Source organism: Gossypium hirsutum, chromosome D01 (assembly GCF_007990345.1).
Source record: "Gossypium hirsutum isolate 1008001.06 chromosome D01, Gossypium_hirsutum_v2.1, whole genome shotgun sequence".
In the NCBI taxonomy this organism is placed as follows: Eukaryota; Viridiplantae; Streptophyta; class Magnoliopsida; order Malvales; family Malvaceae; genus Gossypium; species Gossypium hirsutum.
In genome coordinates this window covers 33,032,899-33,053,142 of record NC_053437.1, presented here as the reverse complement: position 1 = coordinate 33,053,142, position 20,244 = coordinate 33,032,899, and the positions used below count along the sequence as shown (strand labels likewise).

Genomic DNA, 20,244 nt, shown 5'->3' with positions numbered 1-20,244 from the left:
AATTTATTCGCAAACAATTCACTATAATTAGCATCCAACTGAAGTTATGTCGAAGAACTTCAACAAAAAATCCTCAAAATGAAAACTAATGCTTACCGTTAAACGAGCAAAAATTACACAAGGCTTAATTCATTGGAGGAACGTTAGACATCGCTCGCTCCTCTCCTGATTCAAACAAACCAATTAAATCAACCCCAACGAAGAACAACTCTTACATAGCAACTCAAAAATCGACAGAAAAACCACCATCATACTAGCAAGATTGAACTCTTACTGACGCTAAGAACGGAATCGAGAGGGAAAATCAAGCCCCGCACAGAATCCATTTAACTTAAAATATCAAAAGAAAATGTAATTTGAATAGAAGAAGATAGATCCTTGAAGAAGAAACGAAAAGGAATGACAGGAAGAAAATGAAAACGATCTTGAAACAAAGGGAGTTTTGGGAAGTTAATTAACTTTTAAAAGAATAAAAACCAACTCACAAGCAGCATAAAAATAAACGTTTTCCTATTGTTTTCGCAGAGATTTAAACATAAGACCAAAGAATATACAGAAGCTTAACCATTGAACCAGCAAGTTCATTCTTGTTATTAATTGATCGAAAATAACTTATAACCCAAACGTCCAAAGATAGGGGTTTAATCAAATGGCAAAAATTTAAGAGATAATATTCGAACCCAGAACCTCACACACACTATTCACATCTCTTAACTACTAAACTAAAACAAACTACTTGCAAACTTTTCAGAATCGAGAGACAACCACTCTTGGTTTCACTAACTCACTTTCTTCTAACCCAATTTCAGGGATGTTACATAGTTTTATGTTTAAATTAAATATTTAATTAGATAAACATAAAATTTAAAAGTTCGATAAATTTATTCATTTTTCTAGCTTGTTAATTTGACTAACTAAAACAATCATGCCAAGATATTTAAAACTTTCTGTATAGTTGATCCCACAAGATTTCACCTATAAATAATTGGTTTCTAGGAAATTTTTGTTGTACCTTTTGGCCTAGAAAAGGTTAGAGTTCCTTACAAAAGTAGAAATGATGTCATCATTGTTGATTTTTGGCAGGAACCATTCTTTTTTTTTTACCAAACATTGGAATCGAACGGCCCCATGATTTTTCCAACACAAGAGTCGAAGAGGTTTCGCCAGTAGGTGCCTCGAAGTTATTAAAGGCTATCATATCATAAGATGCTTAAATATGCTAGATTTCTTAGAAAAACTATGTCTAGGCACAAAAAGGAAATGTGAGAAAATAATTGTCAATGCTGAATGTAGCGCGGTAATCACTAGAAAAATTCTGCCTAAACTTAATGATCCGAGGAGTTTCACTATTCCTATAGAAATAGGAGGGTGAATTTTGGAAAAGCTATGTATGACTTGGGAGCTAGTATCAATTTAATTCCCTTTTCTATTTACCGGAGATTAGGCTTAGGGGAGTTAAGAGATACTTTAGTTACTCTTCAATTGGCTAATAGATCATTAGTGCACCCTAAGGGTATATTAGAGGATGTATTAGTCAAAGTTAGACAATTTATTTTCCCTATTTATTTTATTGTTCTTGATTTTGAGAAGAATTTAGAAATCCTTATTCTGTTAGGAAGACCATTTTTGGCCACTTTGAAATCTACCATCGATGTAGAAGGAGAATTAATTATGAAAATTGATAGTGATATAGAGGTGTTCAAATGGTTTAGTTCTATGTTAGAATTAGGAGGGCCTCAGTATCCTGTTAATGCTTGCTATATATATTTGATTCCTCAATTTCCAAATCTACTGGTAAACTTGCTCGGAGGTATTTTCAGTGCTCTCTATTTTCAAGTAAAAGTTCACAATTCCAAAAGAGAAAATTGCGGAAGGTTATGAACATTTGCAACAACATGTTGGAGAAGCGGAGTAATCAAGCTTGGAATACTACACTGATTAAAGATCATGGGGGCATGCCTAAATGCCCTAGGAACAAACATTAAACTTTTTCTTAAATTGGATTACTATGTACATTATGTGCACTTTCTTGAGGTTATTTATTTTTTGTATTTTATTAATTCTTTGAAACATGTGAGGGATTGTTGGAAGTTTTATGTATTTTAAAGAATTACACAAATCCCATATCGTTTAAAGAAACCTATCAAGATGATGCTTATGCAGTATCGTTTTACCTTGAGCCTATAACAGCCAAAATAAGAGTATAGGCATGCACAGACAAGGCCTAAGCCCGAAAGGTCAGTTCAGTTCAAACAAGTTGATTCCCCTCCCTTGCGCATGATACTAATGTTAGAATCAAATATTTCTCAACTTATCCAATATTTTCCCAACGATTATGTTTTCTATTTTTATCATGCATGCTATTCAACCAATTTATTCTTTATGTTCTCTTTCAAACATTTTGTTTCTTAAAAGTTTTCTTCTACTATTTTAACTGAGTATTCAATTACTTTGTTCTTCTTTATTCCTTATTTTCTTACAAGTTAACAAAAGTGTTTGTTGAATCTTAAGAGATTCACCAACCCACAAAATATCCTTAAAAACAATGATATTCACACATCAAGTAACAGTTTCAAATTTCTGACCCTCGGATCTCTAACAATTTCAACGGGTCACTTCAAGCTAACTTGATGTAGAAGTTAACATCTAATGCCGGCAATATATTCAAGCATTCCCCATGTACCATCATCATCAGAAGCTATATTCATTTGCATATGTAATCTACAACTTTTATATATATATATTTATATGACTAACAAGTATGAAGAATAAAATAATATAAGCATTATATTCTAATCAATTAAGCATTTTCAACATTTTTGGTGATTTTTTTAGCATTAAATTCAAATAATACCATCAGTATACAAAGTTGTGGGAAACCTTTTCCAGCATTATTATAGTCAATATAATAACAGCAGCGTGCAGCCATTTTGGAAAATCTTTTAAAATCAATCAAGCCTTTTCAGCAGTAAACTGTCAATGATAATAACGTTGCAATCTAGTTAAGCGTCCCATCAAATTGAGTCAAATTGAGTGAAAAAATTTTGAGTTAACTGAGTTTATGAATCTTATTTTATCATTTTAATTCAATTTAATTTTTTTTCAAATCGAGTCAAGTGAAATGAAATTCAAGTCAAGTTAAAAATGAGTGAAATTGTTCGAGTTAAATTAAAAAAATTAAACATATCAAATAAAAATATTGTTACAGTATAACTAATTTCATGGTAGAGCACATAAATTTGAAACCTTATATATTTTAAAAAAATTCAAATCAAAATAATAATAAAAAAGATACATGAGCATGATAAATTTGAATAATTAACTAGGTTCCAAAATTATTATTTTAAAAAATTAAATCTTAACATTATATATATATATATTAGAATTTTAAAAATTTAAATTTTGATTTTTTTATAAATATTTTGAAAATTTTAAAAGTTATTTTGAATTTTTTTTATAATATTTTTTGAGAGAGAGTCCAATTTACTTATTTTCAAAGATGACATGGACCAAAAAACTATTTACACCAATCTGTTATTCAAATTATTCTAGTTGACTCGAATAATTCAAATAACTCGATTCGGTTAACTCAAAATTCGAATATTTTTTTCGATTTTTTTAGTCAAATCAAATTTTATTCACCCCTAATTACAATATTTAATGTGGAGCAAATAATTGTACCGACAAACTCAATTTTATTTTCTTTTATTAAAAATTATATGTATTAGATTGTTTTTTTAAATCAATTAATCCTATTCAGCAGTAAACGGTCAATATAATAAACATGACAATTTCTGATGGAGCTAAATTTACAACAAACAACTCAACCAACAAACTCAATTTTTTTTTTGGTTAAAAACCTAGCTATAAGTAATAGGTTAATATATCTTGCAATTTAATTTTACTTTTACATACTAAGACATACACTATTCTCTCATTAAATGAAATTGCAATTAATCTTTCTAACCTTAAACGCAACAAAAATATACTCCTGCATTAGGGTCATTCTTATTTATCTTTATTTAAAATTAAACACATATTACTGTATTTTAATTTTGTAATATATTAATTCTATTTAAAAATTAATAAATTATTAAAAATAATTTAATTAATACATTCAACTGTACGAGTATGAAAATTAGTATATATACATTTTAGTGAAGGGTTAAAATATACTTTGGCACATGAATTTGTCTACTTTTACCAAGTAGGTACCTAAATTTTTTGGGACCTAGGTGGTGTCTAAACTTAAATCCGTTTATACACTTTGGTACCTTTGCACCAACACCATTAGTGTGCGTTGATGTGCCCTACTGGCGGTCTCTCAATACAACATATGGCAATAACTAAAAAATTAAAAAAAATCTAAAAATAGTTAATAATATATAAATTTTTTTGAAAATGTATAATTCTTTTTATATGTGGAATGAATCTAGACAAATCATTCCAAATATTCCTTTTAAGTAATTTTGTCACACTCCAAAATATATAGGGTTGGATGATAAAAAAAATCAAGAAAATGATTAGGTTTGATGGTTAAGTGTTTAGTGCACTCTTTAGAAGTAGTAGGTTCTATCCACTTCTCTCTTATTTTTATAATTTTCATTTTCAGCAAACTAGAATGGAAAATCACTTTAAAATGGATATTATTTGGAGTAAAAATCTATCTAGAAGTAGGAAGCAACTAGAGGTGATCATGGGTTGGGTCAGGCCGGGCCCAAATAAAATTTTAGGCCCATTTTCTAGGCTCAGGTTTAGCCTGGCCCAAAAGAAAATTGCTAAGCCCGAGTCCAGTACTGCCTGGCCTATATTAAATATATATTAAATATATATAAAATATATATTTGATTAAAAATAATATATGTCGAAACCATTTTTTATTTAAGTTTGAAAAAAACGGGGATCGACTTTTTAAAATGAAAACGGGGAGTCGCCACCGACCTTTATTGAAGGTGTGATCGGATCACCCTGAAAATAAATTTTGGTCTGCGAATTTTGAGAAAACAGGTTCGGGAGTCGGTTACGCACGAGGAAGGGTTAGCACCCTCGTAACGCCCCAGATTGGTACCGAATCGATTGTTTAATGTCTTAATGTCGAAATTTTGAAAAGATTTTAAAATACGATCATTTTATTTTGAATAAAATGAATTGGAAGATAAAGCTCATTTATTTTAAAGAAGTAAATTGTTACACTCAGTAAGCTAGAGTGCAACATTTCAAATCCTAGAAATTAAGCTTATTCTTTGATTTTTAAAACCTATGCGTTTCGAGAAGGATATCCGATTATTTGGATTAAATGAGAAAATCAAAACCCAGTAAGTTAGGGCTCGATTTCACAAAATTGCCTTTATTTTCATTTATTAGAAAAATCCTCGTCTCGAGAGAACAATAGGTCATATTCAATGCGTTAGGATACCACATACCGAATTCTTGAGAATGAGCTATTTATTTGTGTGTTAGTTAAAAGGGATATTCGGTTTCTTAAATCTCGAGAAAGATTGGAATCCAATAAGTTAGGACACAATTTTTTCGAGGATATTCCAAATTCCGAGTGTTGCGTTATTTTGAAAGACTTGTATAAAATAATTTTGATATTTAAATCTTTTGAATGAATAAAAAAATGATTGTGTAATAATGTACAATACAAAGCGATAATTTGTAAACCAAAATGTATTCTAATGAACTACGAATAATTAATAAATACAAATAAGCAATACGATACATATAAGAACGATAATCTCACATCACATATTATGCAAATATCAACATCAACATTTGAAAAATAATGACCTAAAAGTCTATCCCAAAAGAAATACCAGGCAACTTAACACAAATAAAACACGAGGTAAAAAAAAATGAAATCCATAATATAATACATAGGGGTTGAAATTTCATGCAAATGATAATATACAAATATACCGAAATGTGAAATAAACTAAATATATTAGGATTTTTAAAAGGAATAAAATATCTATGTTTATGTATATAGAAAATAGGTATATCGATATATAGTTTAAAATGAAATAATATATTATATGTACATATATGTATAAAGAATACATAATGAAGATTAAAATGGTAATACACAATCAATTTTAAAACAAACATATAGTAAATCCAAAATCGTAATACAGATTTATAAAAATAATAATAATACATAAATAATAATAATAATGTAATGAAACTACATATTAATGTATGATAATAATACAAAACTTAGAGTAATAATATAAATAATATTAATAAATAAAAATAATGATAATAACAAGGACTATTTCGAAAATAAAACAAAGTTTCAGAGGCGACTTTGAAATAAGTATGACAGCGACCGAATTAAAAATCGTTGAATACCAAAGGGACTAATGTTGCAATTAAACGCATAAATCCGGGCACTCAAACCCAATTACTGAAAACGATGCCGTTTAATCTTGGATCTAACTGAAATTGGAACCAAATATGAAGTAACAATTAAAAAAATAAGAAAAACCGAATTGAAATGAAAACAGATGCCAAGGGGCTTTTTGCGCAATTAAACCATCAAACGAAAACACGCAGGTCTCTTGTGGGTCGGGTCGCGCTTGGGTTGTTGGGTAATACGACACCATTTTGGGAGCCACTGATTCAGGCCCCAAACGGTACCGTTTAACCCCTGCAAGAATCAACTAAAAAAACCTAACTAGGTTAATCGGCTTCTAAAGAAACAGAAAAAAAGAAAAAACTTTATGCTTCCTCTCTCCCGTTCTCAGGCTAAGACTATCCTTAGCCTCCTCCGGTAGCCACGAAACCGATGAGAACGACGACGGGGTCACCGAGGTAAGTACTTCCTTTCCCTTTTATTATATATATATGCTTATATATATGTTTAATAGCAAAACAGAAGAAGAGAAAAGCAATCGGAAAAGAAATAGGACCCAATCGAGAAAAGGAAAAAAGAAAAACCTTTCTTCTCTATTGATTTCGTGTATTTTTTGATACAATATGCGCCTGTGTGCTAATTGTGTTTTTTTGTGTGTGAGTCCCTCTTTTTACAGTGTTTTAATGGCTTTCTTATAGCCCGATTTTACAGAAAGCCAAAAGAAAAAAAATAAAAAAATCCTCTCAAATCCCCCTTTTTCTCTTATTTTCTGCTATTCTGCTTTTTCTTTTACGTTCTGTCTCTGCTTGTTTTGCAGGCGTTTATTGCGAGTGCAGGTACGGAGGTGTGCGGGCGCGAGTGCAAGGCCAGAGGTTGATCGCGGCTTGATGGCTTGCTGGAGCAGCGGTTGAGGCATGTGAAGGTATGGCACGGCTCGGTGCAGCGCATGAGGTCGGCATGGAACGGCTCGGAGGCGTGGCTCGTGGGGCCGATGGAAAGCCTTGGCTACGACGCTGGGACTATGATGCTAGGGGTTCTAGTTGTGTTTGGCGGCGTTGGGCCATGGTAGTTGGGCTGGAGGGTATTTGAAAATTGGGTTTAGGGTCTGTTTAGGTTTAGATTCGGGTTTGGGTAGTGATTTGGGCCATTAGGCTGGAGGGTTAGGCTAAATGTAATTGGGTTTGAGCCATGTTAGGCCTACTGTTGGGTCTAGTGAATTTTTTTTACAATTTGGACTGCTATTTCATTGGACTCTTTTTTTATTTGTTTTTATATTTGGTTTATTTGTTTTTTGTTTGTGCTTTTGGGCCCGGGCAAATTGGGCCTATTACAGCTGCCCCTCTTTTCTCATTGTCATGTAACGAGAATAGAGCAAAGACTAAAAAAGACCAATTTTGTCCGGTCGTGCTTGGACCTTGGTGCTCTTCTTCTTCAAGTGGCTCCATTCCATCCTACTGCATCTTCAAATGTATAGGAACTGGTGCTTCGATCCAGTCCACCGCAATGTCGGGGAGATAGGATTGGTAACTTCAGTCGGGATAATACCTGCTTACTTAGTCTGCTCCATTGTAACTTCAGGGAGATAAGACCTGATGTGATCCACTCTACTGCAACTTCAGAGAGATAAGATCTATTACTTTAATCTGCTCCACTACAACTTGAGGGAGATAGGATTATCGGCTTCAATCTGCTCCACAGTAACTTCAGGGAGATAATATTTGCTTCTTCAGTCTGCCCCACTGTGACCTCAGGGGGATAAGACTCGTGGCTTAAACCTGCTTCCTTACACTTGAAGATAAGATTCGCCGTCGTCGATCTACTCTGCTACCACTTACGGAGACGAGATCTGTAATTTCCAAACTGCTCCACTATTGGTCAAGGACATAGGACTTGTGGCTTAAATCTGTTTCCCTACTCCTGGGGAAAATAAGATTCACCGCTTAGATCTGTTTCCCTACTCCTGGGGAAGATAAGATTCGCCGCTTAGATCTGTTTCCCCACTCCTGGGAAGATAAGATCCGCCGTATTCACTGATCTGTTCTCTGGGGAACATGACCTGTATAATGAACCTAATTATGCCTAATGATTAGGATGGCATGATCAAATGCTCCTAACTAGACGTGTGTGAATGGTGTTTGCATGAATGCAGAATTTTATTTTTCCGAGGGTGATCCCGCTTAGGTTGAAATTACTCGAAGTTTATTAAGGCTTTGTGACTGACGCGCTACAACGCCTTCTTGCTTGACTGGCTTTTCTGAAGAAACACTTAGCCAGGTTTCCCCCTACTGTAAACCTCAAAGTTTTAATCCATTGGGGCGCAAAATTTGTGCCATCATTCTCCCACTGTAATCCAAGGGTAGAAATATGTGACTTTCCCTCCATCCTCTCTTATCCAATTCAAGGATACAGGATCTACATCGTTTTGGTTCCTTATACCATTCCCAGGGTGTCGTACTCATGTGCAAATGAAGGTTCTCTTTTCCAAGGTAATCTCTTCCTATTGTTTGATGATCATTACCTACTTGTTTACCTAAGCTTTGTCACCAACATGGTGTCTTGTTAATCAACGCATTCGACAACAAAAATCCAAAGAGAAAGTCTAAATTTAGACTATTCCTTCCCGAATTTCCAACCTTTAAATTTGGTGTGTTCTAAACAATAGTCCTGTTTCAGGCTCCTATATTATTTAGAAACTTTTCAGAGTAATATGCAAGACTTCCTTTGTGAAAGTTTTATTAGTCCATTAATCATTATTCCAATGCAACATGTTTGCAAAAAAAGAGTCATAACAATGGATAAGAATAAAGTTGGTTCTAAGCATAGCTCAAAAGAACAAATTATCAAAAATAGTAAATAAGGATGACAAAGAAATTAATTGGGAATGTATATCTTGGAAAATAAAAAGGTAATCCAAGAACAACAAATAATATGAGAATTGGGTGCCCTAGATATCGCAGCTTCAACTTCTCTGTACAAACTTTCTGAAGACCATTTTGAGTTGGACATGTGTTTAGGAGATCTACAGTGCTCTGTCGATGCCCCAAGATGTCGCCTATCCTTTCCGGTTGATTCAGGCATAGCAAGATCACCACATGCCCCAATTCCAAACAATATTTGAGCCGCCCTTTTCGGGTTTTCAACTCAAATCCCCTTTGGCCTAAAGTGCCCTTTACGGGTTTTCCCTTTAGCCTCTCCATTTTTTTCATTTTTCAATTTCATTTTCATTTTTTTACTCCAAGTCCTCTTTTGCAGGTTTTCACCTTAGTTCTTTCTTTTTCTTTGGACGAAGTATTTCTTGATTGGATCCGAGTTTATAGGATTAGCTATCTCACTCAGGACCAGTGCTCCTCTGAAAAAGGGCTTCTTTACAATATAGGGATATTCCCGGTTTGGCATTCATTTCCCTCTAAAATCTTTTTGGAGAGGAATGATCTTTTTCGACATCCAACCCTCTTGCGAAAATCTCTAAGATGACCTTGTTCATTATGGGCTCGTATCATTTGTTTCTGGTACCTCCGACCCTGAAGAATAGCTTTTAACCTCTTTCCTAGGTTCAACCGATCACATCGCGATTGGATCCATTCTGCTTCATCCAATTCTAACTCAACTAATACCCAGAGAGAAAGGATTTCAATAGGTAAAACTACCTAAACCCCGCAAACCAAAGAGAAAGGTATTACCCCGGTACAGATGTTCGACAAGAAAGGAAGATAAATAGTAATTTCTCATGCCAATCCTTGTAAGTCTGAGTCATTTTCCTTCAATTTTTGATGTTCAACTCTAGGCAATTCAGTGACGAGTCGTGGTATCCACTTCTGAATTGATTTCAGACCTCAGCTATAGCGCTATTGTTCAAATTCAATGCATTTTCCAATACCATCCTCTTGGAATTCTAAATCGGCATATGATGACATTGACATATGAAGCAGCTTCTAATGATTTCAAAGATGAAGCAATGCCCATTAGGAGTCTTTGATAACGGTGATGACTATGCCCTATTTTGCTCAAAATTTGAGTCGCCCTTTTCGAGTTTTCAACTCAAAACCTCATTTGGTCACAAAGCGCCCTTTGCGGGTTTTCGCTTTGGCCTCTCCTTTTCTTTTTTCTTTTTCTTTTTCATTCTGATTTTCATCTAGATTTCTCTTTTTTCTTTCTTTTTCTTATTTTCATTTTGATCTTGATTTTTATTTTTTATTTTTTATTTTTTTTATTTTGATTTTTTCATTTTCATTTTCATTTTGACTTTGATTTTGATTTTTTTCTTTTTCTTCCCTTTTTTGATCTGAGTCTTTTGGGGCGCAACTACAACAGAAAAATTTGGATCTTCCTCTTTAATCAGGATAGACCCAACAACAACTTGAAGAGATGAAAATTCGACTTCAAATGGGCAAAGCTATGCTGACTCCACGAGAAAGGCATTGCCCCAGCAAAGAATTACATCGTTCATACTGCGAATTTCTGACATCGTGCTATTGTGCAGATTTCATTATCGGCGCTTAACCCGGGCATATCCTGGTATGATCATACGAAGACATCTTTGGACCCTAAAGGTCACTCAACAAGGTATTGCTTCGTCTTTGCGGTCAGGTTAATTCTAATCTTCACCAAGTCCACAATTCCATGTGAGGTAGGATCTGTCTATCCTCTCGTGCTACCATCCTCGACAAGTTTGGAGATAAGCTACGATCTATGTCATTTCCAAAGCCATGAGATCCGCCTAAACACATGCCTCGCTCAAGAGGAAAATCTGAGTTTAGAGCAGCGTCATTCATGTAATTGATATCTGAGGACCCATAGCAAGTACCGAAGAATGTACAAAAGAATGTATAAATTCATGAATAATTATTTGTATCATATAATTATGAATGAATGAATGATGGTTTGGAAGAAAATCCAAAAGAATGAAAGAATATAGAATTATTTGTAAGGAATGGAGATATTGGCTCAGAAATAATTGCAAAGATGTATTTCATTAAAATAACGTTCAGACATAAGCCTATTTCACAAAGGAATTTCTATCATTTCTAGGCTGAAAACAACAAAAATGTTCTGAACATTACTCTAGAAAAGCTCTAAAAACTATAGGGATTTCTTCCGCAGTCTAATTGTTTAGAGCACTCCAGAATTTATAAGGATGGACATATAACAAGGTCCCCTTCCATTTGTGTCTTCAGACATGTTGTTGATGTGAACATTTCCCAACACCTCTTTGTACACCTCATTCGCCTCGTCATCAATATGATTGGGCAGCGTATTTTCTGTACTGGACGAATCATCAAATTTGACAACGCCTATAATGATGAGTCTCTCACCTAGCTTTTTGAAGGCAATGCAATTCTCTACTGAGTGCCCTAAAATTCTCGTATGATAATCACATTACGTGTTCATATCGTACCATTTGGGATAAAGAGGTTGTAAAGGGTCAAGTAATGAGGAGCAACAACATGTGCATCGAACAAGTTTTGATACAGCTCCTTATATGACATCGGAATTGGTGTGAACTAGAGCTTCTTAGTACCTGGTTTCACTCCAGATTCTTGCTTTAAAGGGCTCTGATGGCTGGTGGTCTCCGTCTTTGGCCTGCCCACAGTAATTCGTTTTGAGTGGCCCTTGTTATATCCGCCTGCATTGTCCCTTTTATTCCCCTTCTTCCTTGGGACCTTTATAGTATCTGGGTACTCTACCCTCATCTGCTTTATTTCGGCTAGATTAGCAACAAGATTAGCTAAATCGTTCCTCAAATTGGATCCTAAGCCTATCAGGCAATTCACTAGTGTCGATGTACCAGTCTGATAATATTGGGATCCGATCGTAAAGAGTGCTCCTTGTGGGTGCCCATCTGGCTGGACCTGGACACTTGTCGGAGTACAATCTAAGGAATAAACAAGATCCTCATTATCAACCCAAAGTAAACCACTGGGTCTTTCACTTCTTTTGACTTTCCAGCTAGCAATCGGTTGAACTGGTTTATCATATTTCTCCATAATTCTAGCATCTGATCTCTCATCTCCTGTTGAAATTCAGTCAATTGCTCCTGCATCTGAATCTGCATTTGCTCTAATTTTTCCAACCTTCGTTCCATTTCTCTAGTCTTTGCTTGGATATCGTAAGGGTGTTTGGTTGATTGGTTTTCCAGGTTAGCTGAAATAAATTTACTCGTTTAGACTCTTTCAATGGATTTTAATGCATGTAATGCAATGTAATGAAAATGCATGAAATGAATGCCTAGAGAGACATTGATTTTGATTCAATTACATTTAGGAAACTTTTCTAGAAAGCAAATTCCTTTACATAAAACGGATACATGTACGACCTCGCCCTCATATTCCAAGAAACAACATTGATGCATGTTTGAGGTAATCTCACCAATTGATACCACTGCTAGCTCCTTTTCTCGATCTTGGTCGCGATCTATCATCTGCCCATCTTCATAAGGCTCGTCAGCTTCTTCCCGGGAGTTGGAACGTTGAAGGCTCTTGGACAATCGCCTTGAATCCTCAGGCCACGAAGCAAGGTCACGAACTCTTCCATCACCATTCTTGTGTTTCTCATAATATATTCGGGAAGTCGTATTGTTTTCCACTTTATCAAGGAATTCGTATTCCATGACAAGCTTTCTAATTTAGTAATCGGACTTGAATCAATATCTCTTTCTTAAGATGCAAATGCAATGCAATCTCGATCAAAATAAGACAAGAGGGGTTAGTAGAAAATAGAAGTAAACAAGGAAAACAGAAAGTACCTAATCAGGTAACCACTAGGGATTTGGAGTGGCTCTACCTAGATTAAGTTCTTAAGTCCATTATATGAGGTTTGGCTCTAAAGATAAGGTACCCGAACCAGCAGATTCCTCGATCTTCACCCATTATAGGCTCATACAGATCGAGTTCGGTTCAGGGGAATACAATTCTCTATGGCTGCACGGAGATGAAAATCTCACGAAGACATAGGTACGGATGTATCCCAAAAGTGATTCACTATCCTGCACAGAGGTGAAAACCTCACGAATGACTAGTTTCTCACTCCCACTTAAAAGGACAAGACTAAACAGTCTTATGCAAAATGATGCCAAAATATACAAATCAATTTACAATAAACATGCAAACAAGCGCAAAGAAAAGATCGGAATTTTTTCAAATCAAATTTTCAGTTTTCGACAATAAGATAGAAACAATCAATTTTGCGGTCTGACTCTCTAAAGGCGTCCCTAGTGGAGTCGCCAAGCTGTCGAAACCATTTTTTATTTAAGTTTGAAAAAAACGGGGATCGAGTTTTTAAAATGAAAACGGGGAGTTGCCACCGACCTTTATTAAAGGTGTGATCAGATTACCCTAAAAATAATTTTCGATCTGCGAATTTTGAGAAAACAGGTTCGGGAGTCGGTTACGCACGAGGCAGGGTTAGCACCCTCGTAACGCCCCAGATTGGTATCGAATCGATTGTTTAATGTCTTAATGTCAAAATTTTGAAAAGATTTAAAAATACGATCCTTTTATTTTGAATAAAATGAATTGGAAGATAAAGCTCATTTATTTTAAAGAAGTAAATTGTTACACTCAGTAAGTTAGAGTGCAAGATTTCAAATCCTCAAAATTAAGCTTATTCTTTGATTTTTAAAACCTATGTGTCTCGAGAAGGATATACGATTATTTGGATTAAATGAGAAAATCAAAACTCAGTAAGTTAGGGCTCGATTTCACAAAATTCCTAAATATCGAATATTGCCTTTATTTTCATTTATTAGAAAAATCCTCGTCTCGAGAGAACAATAAGTCATATCCAATGCGTTAGGATACCACATATCGAATTCTTGAGAATGAGCTATTTATTTGTGTGTTAGTTAAAAGGGATATTCGGTTTCTTAAATCTTGAGAAAGATTGGAATCTAGTAAGTTAGGACACAATCTTTTTGAGGATATTCCAAATTCCGAGTGTTGTGTTATTTTGAAAGACTTGTATAAAATAATTTTGATATTTAAATCTTTTGAATGAATAAAAAAACGATTGTATAATAATGTACAATACAAAGCGATAATTTGTAAACCAAAATGTATTCTAATGAACTACGAATAATTAATAAATACAAATAAGCAATACGATACATATAAGAATGATAATCTCACATCACATATTATGCAAATATCAACATCAACATTTGAAAAATAATGACCTAAAAGTCTATCCCAAAAGAAATACCAGGCAACTTAACACAAATAAAACACGAGGTAAAAAAAATATGAAATCCATAATATAATACATAGGGGTTGAAATTTCATGCAAATGATAATATACAAATATACCGAAATGTGAAATAAACTAAATATATTAGGATTTTTAAAAGGAATAAAATATCTATGTTTATGTATATAGAAAATAGGTATATTGATATATAGTTTAAAATGAAATAATATATTATATGTACATATATGTATAAAGAATACATAATGAAGATTAAAATGGTAATACACAATCAATTTTAAAACAAACATATAGTAAATCCAAAATCGTAATACAGATTTATAAAAAAAATAATAATAATACATAAATAATAATAAAAATGTAATGAAACTACATATTAATGTATGATAATAATACAAAACTTAGAGTAATAATATAAATAATATTAGTAAATAAAAATAATGATAATAACAAGGACTATTTCGAAAATAAAACAAAGTTTCAGAGGCGACTTTGAAATAAGTATGACAACGACTGAATTGGAAATCGTTGAATACCAAAGGGACTAATGTTGCAATTAAACGCATAAATCCGGGCACTCAAACCCAATCATTGAAAACGATGCTGTTTAATCTTGGATCTAACTGAAATTGGAACCAAATATGAAGTAACAATTAAAAAATGAAGAAAAATCGAATTGAAATGAAAACAGATGCCAAGGGGCTTGTTGCGCAATTAAACCATCAAAGGAAAACACGCAGGTCTCTTGTGGGTCGGGTCGGGCGTGGGTTGTTGGGTAATACCATACCATTTTGGGAGCCACCGATCCAGGCTCCCAACGGTACCGTTTAACCCCTGCAAGAATCAACTAAAAAAACCTAACTAGGTTAATCGGCTTCTAAAGAAACAGAAAAAAGAAAAAACTTTATGATTCCTCTCTCCCTTCGCGCCGTTCTAAGGCCAAGACTATCCCTAGCCTCCTCCGGTAGCTACGAAATCGATGAGAACGACGACGGGGTCACCGAGGTAAGTACTTTCTTTCCCTTTTTATTATATATATATGCTTATATATATGCTTAATAGCAAAACAGAAGAAGAGAAAAGCAATCGGAAAAGAAATAGGAACCCAATCGGGAAAAGGAAAAAAGAAAAACCTTTCTTCTTTATTGATTTCATGTATTTTTTGATTCAATATGCGTCTGTGTGCTGATTGTGTTTTTTTGTGCGTGAGTCCCCCTTTTTAGAGTGTTTTAATGGCTTTCTTATAGCCCAATTTTACAGAAAGCCAAAAGAAAAAAAATAAAAAAATCCCCTCGAATCCCCCCTTTTCTCTTATTTTCTTCTATTCTGCTTTTTCTTTTGCGTTCTGTCTCTGCTTGTTTTGCAGGTGTTTATTGCGAGTGCAGGTACGGAGGTGTGCGAGCGCGCGTGCGAGGCCAGAGGTTGATCGCGGTTTGATGGCTTGCTGGAGCGGCGGTTGATGCATGTGAAGGCATGCGCGGCTCGGCGCAGCGCATGAGGCTGGCATGGAACGGCTTGGAGGCGTGGCTTGTGGGGCTGATGGAAAGCCTTGGCTGCGGCACTGGGACTATGATGCTAGGGTTTCTGGTTGTGTTGGGCGGCATTGGGCCATGGTAGTTGGGCTGGAGGGTATTTGAAAATTGGGTTTAGGGTCTGTTTAGGTTTAGATTCGGGTTTGGGTAGTGATTTGGGCCATTAGGCTGGAGGGTTAGGCTAAATGTAATTAGGTTTAAGCCATGTTGGGCCTACTGTTGGGTCTAGTGAGTTTTTTTTGTAATTTGGACTACTATTTCATTGGACTCTTTTTTTATTTGTTTTTATATTTGGTTTATTTATTTTTTGTTTGTGCTTTTGGTTCCGGGCAAAATGGGCATATTACAATATATATATTTGATTAAAAATAATATATATTTAATATATAATACGGGCCAGCCCGGGTAAGTTTTATTCGAGGCCCGACCCGTTTTCTAAACGGGCCTCTTTTTTTTCCCAAACCCATATTTTGGGACTAGATTTTTACTCGAACTCTCCCATTTTTCGGGTGGGCCGTCGGGCCAGGCCGGGTAACCCAACCCATGATCACCTCTAGAAGTAACCCAATGGTTAAGTATTTACTCCTTTTCCTTGCTTACCTATGTTAGAGTCATGTCATTCTCCTCCATTTCATTTTCAAATTCGGTCAAAATTTGGTAATTTACCATGCAGCCCTTTAAGATTTGGAAACCCTAAGTATTTAATCTTCTTTTCCCAATTACCCTAGGATTTGAAATTCTTTTCTACTTTAACTTGAATCCTCCCTCTTTTCCCTTTATATTCTTCTTTTCTTTTCTCCCTTTTCTCTTTTCATCAAATTTTTCATTCCAATACTAATTTTTTTCCTGAATCCAAAATCAATCTTCGTTCAACTCGTTCTTCCTATCGGTTTAGCATAGCAATGCCAATTTCATCTCTAACCTTACCAAGAATTGATAAGTGCATTCTTTCATCAAATCGAATTTCGTATTTCATAATATCATGGTCTTGACACTAATCTTTCATCCAATTAATCAAATCTTTTGCGGTTTCTTGTCGATTTCTTGAAAATCATGGCAAATCTTGATTCAATTGTTGATTCAAGTGTATTTCTCCGTTGAAGGACCCAATTTAGGTATCCTGGATCAGACTTGAACGTGAGGAACATTGCTCGAGATCCCTGAGATAGGTGTGTGTTCTTTTACAAGTGAACCAAGGCAAACAATGCCTCAAAATAGCACCACACGGGCGTGTGGACCACACGGCCATGTCCCTCTAAAACCATATGATATTTGGTTCTCACACGGCTTAGGACCCTCCACACAGTCATTTATCCCCTGTACCTTGATTTTGCAATTATTACATGACCTCAGTCTATTACACAGCCGCGTAACCCTTTCACACAGTATATAGCATCCCACACGAGTGTGTGCCCTTGTTTTCCAAATTTTATAGTTTTACCCAGAGTTTTATGTTTTGATCAGTTTAGTCCCTGAATGATCCCCAAACTGCTTTAGTGTTTTATTTTATTCAATTAAGTCCCTGAAATATGAACAATAATAGAACCTATGGCCTGATTGGTTGAATTAATGTTATTTATATAATTGCATGAATTGAGAATGATATATATGTTTATTGTATATGTATTTGTGATTGTACGTACAACTTACCTTATGTTACCCTTAAACTGAACTCATGATAAGCATGTCTTTTGTTATTGAATGAATCTATTATAAGCATAATAATTGCCACTGAATCAAACTATTATAAGCATAATGATTGCTTCCATAGGGTTCAGCTAAGAGCATATTAAATGCTACTATATCGATCTATTTTAAGCATATCATGTTGCATTGCATGAGGTGATATGATATAAAAAAGAAGTTGAGCAGTTTATTTGCACCGTTGAGTGGTTTATCCACACCGTTTGAGTGGTTTAACCACATCGTACTAGCAACTTTAATTTGTAAACATGTTTTGTATTCACAACCTACTGACAGCTTGTCTAGAAAAACTTTTTATTAAAAACCACGGTGGTTTATCCATCCTTTTTTATTACTAGTGGTTTATCCACAACGAGTGGTTCGTCCACAACGATGAGTGGTTTATCCACAATAGTGTAAAAGTAGTGGAGTTCTGAGGAATTCCTATTATGGTGTGTAGCGGTGGGGTAAAACCCCCCTTTTTTTTTCTAATAATTGAAATTGTATTGCATTCATAAGCCTATGCATAATATTGAACATTGACATATTGTGATGATGAGATAAATGGAAAAATCGATATTCTGAAATTACTATTGTGAATTCTGTGATACTATTGATGATTAATTGGAAAAATCGATTCTCTGATTTGCTATTTGATTACGATTATACTATGCGTTACTATTTAATATGACCTATCAACTATTTGCATTAATCTTCTTGTGATTGAGCTCACACTAAGCTTCATAGCTCACTCCTCTTTATTCTCCATCTTTACTTATATCCCACCAGGTTAGGACACAGACACGACATTCGGAGGGACTCGGTTTGGTTTTGTCTATTATAATATTTTGGATTTATTATTTGAAATTTTCTGTTATCTAGAAACTGTAATATTTTATTTAAACTGTAGCATGGGACTTAAGTATTTTTTTTAGGGATTATTCAGTATGCATGGCCTTTAATTTTGATTAGGTTCTTAAAATTAGGGAATATAATTATTGATGCATGGGATACAGCTTCTATTAAAACTAAGTTAGATATCAATTTATCCGCTCCTAGATAATAAATTTTTAAGCATTAAATAAACCGAAAATTAATTAAGTTTTCAAAAGTAGTCACCATTATTTAGGAAAATTAAGCTAAATTAATTTTTGATAAACTGGTAAACTTTTCTGAAAATAGACTAAAGTTTTCTATCAAAATAAAAAAATATTTTAAAATGACTATTTAATAAACCCTAATCTCTACTAGGCCATTCTGGTGGCTGATGTAATCTCTCGGATTCGGCCTAATGTCGAGGCTGAGTTGGAGAGGTTACAAATTTTATATTTTATATCTTTTATAACATATCATATGTTTATATTATTGTATTGAAATTAAAATTTATATAAAATTAAAAAATATTTATATTATTTCACATTGTAATGAATATGGATAGCTTATTGTATAGATTCAAATGAACTTGGACAATCATTCCAAATAAGTGTTCTTTTTCTTATAGTTTTATGTGTTATTATTTTTTCATAAAATATTATATTTTTATATTATTATTTTAAAATTAAACGTATAAATTTTTAAATATATATAACTTTATAAAAATTAAGACCATTTAAATTAAAATTTTTAATTAAATATGAATTTCTTCATATAAAAAAATAAGAATATTATTTACTATGCAATGGTCTTAATTTAAATAACTTTAATGAAAATTTTCTTATTTCAATGGTCTTAATTTTATATATTTTCTTATAAATTTATATATTTTAAATTATATTTAATTAATTTTAATATTTAATTTTAATTTATAATTGTTTTTATAAATTTATATATTTTTAATGATTTTTTTAGATTTTATATATTTTTAATTTTAAAATAATAATATATAACATAATTTTTCATGAAAAAAATTAATCATCTATAAAACTACTAAAAAATGCTTGGAATAAATCTAAATAAGTAGTTCTCCAGATTCATTCCAACATGAAATAATATTTATAATTTTATATAAATTTATGTATTTTAAAATATTTTATATTTTTAATGAATTTTTAGATTATATATTTTTTAAATTTTAAAATAATAATATAAAATAATATTTCATGAAAAAATAATAATCTATAAAACTACTAAAAAATTCTTTGAATAAATCTAGACAAATGGTTGCCCAGGTTCATTCCAACATGAAATAATATTTATTTTTTTTATAAATTTATGTATTTTAAAATATTTATATTTTATATATTTTTAATTTCAAAATAATAATAATAAAATAAAGTCATAATGACTCATTTGGCCCTTTAACTTTACAAAAAATTCATTTCAGTTCTCCATTTAATTTTTTTGCCTCTTTTAACCCTTAAACTTGTGTTGTTTGTTAAATTACCCTAAAATGGATGAAAAATTTAACGTCTGTTAACATTGCTGACGTGACATCCATGTGTATGCCATGTCAACAGTTAATTACTTTTTTAAATT

At 33.3% G+C, this 20,244-nt stretch overlaps 1 pseudogene; it reads right to left on the bottom strand.

The window, feature by feature from the left end:
- Positions 1 to 11,464: 11,464 nt before the first annotated feature.
- Positions 11,465 to 20,244, bottom strand: part of LOC121213578 (uncharacterized) — a 65,053-nt pseudogene continuing 56,273 nt past the window's right edge.